The sequence below is a fragment of the Rhincodon typus genome, unplaced genomic scaffold (assembly GCF_021869965.1).
Source record: "Rhincodon typus isolate 14 unplaced genomic scaffold, sRhiTyp1.1 hic_rhity00004644, whole genome shotgun sequence".
Taxonomy (NCBI): domain Eukaryota; kingdom Metazoa; phylum Chordata; class Chondrichthyes; order Orectolobiformes; family Rhincodontidae; genus Rhincodon; species Rhincodon typus.
The window spans coordinates 11,689-12,533 of record NW_025970282.1 but is presented as its reverse complement, the minus strand read 5'-3'; positions in this window follow the sequence as shown (position 1 = coordinate 12,533).

Here is an 845-nt window from a genome sequence, read left to right as displayed (position 1 = left end):
TCCCTTCCCGCTTTCTTTTTTGTGTCTCTGTGTGTCTCTCTCTCTCTCTTTCTCCCCCCACCGCCTTTCTTTCCTGCACTCACTTCCTTGCTCACCAACTCTCCTCTCTCCTTCATTCATTCTCTCTGCTCCCACACTTCCTGACCTGTCCTCTCGCCCAAACCCCACGTTCTCCTTTCCGTTTTCCCCCTGGATCTCTCGTTTTATTCTGTGTCTCCGTCTCTGTAATTACGCCCCCCACCTCCCCCAACTCCCCCAACTCCAATCCCACCTTCTCGGTTTTGTCTGTTTCTCAGCCCCTGTTCCGTATGGCTGTGTTCGCCTGTATCTGTGTCTCTCGCCACCCCCTCCCCCGTTCTCCGTGTTGACACGCGTCTGCCTCCCTCCCTGAGCGCCCTGTGACTCAGCACTTATCCCTCTACCCCAAGTCCTTGCTTTCTCGGTGAGTTACTGGCTGTGGGCTCTGTAACAGAGGACTGAGTGGGAAGATTGTACTGTGACCGCACACACAGCTTGGCAAACAATAAATAAATCATTGATCTGCCTGTGGGAGCCGGGGGAGGGGAATCCGTGAAGGATTAACTCACTTGGGATCCGCTGGGGTGGGGGCGGTGTGTGTCTCTGTGTCTGTGTGTGTGTGTGTGTGTGTGTCTGTGCGTGCGCCTGCCCCTGAGGGGTGGCATGGTTTTGAGAGTGGGTTAGGGTCGGGCGGACGGAGGGGTCATGAGGGAGTGAGCATCCCAGTGTTTTAGCAGGAAAGGGGTACCGTCTCTGCTACCCACCCCCCACCTCTCTGCCCCCCACCCCCCCACCCCCACTGCTGTCTGCGTGCCTGTCTTGCCTCC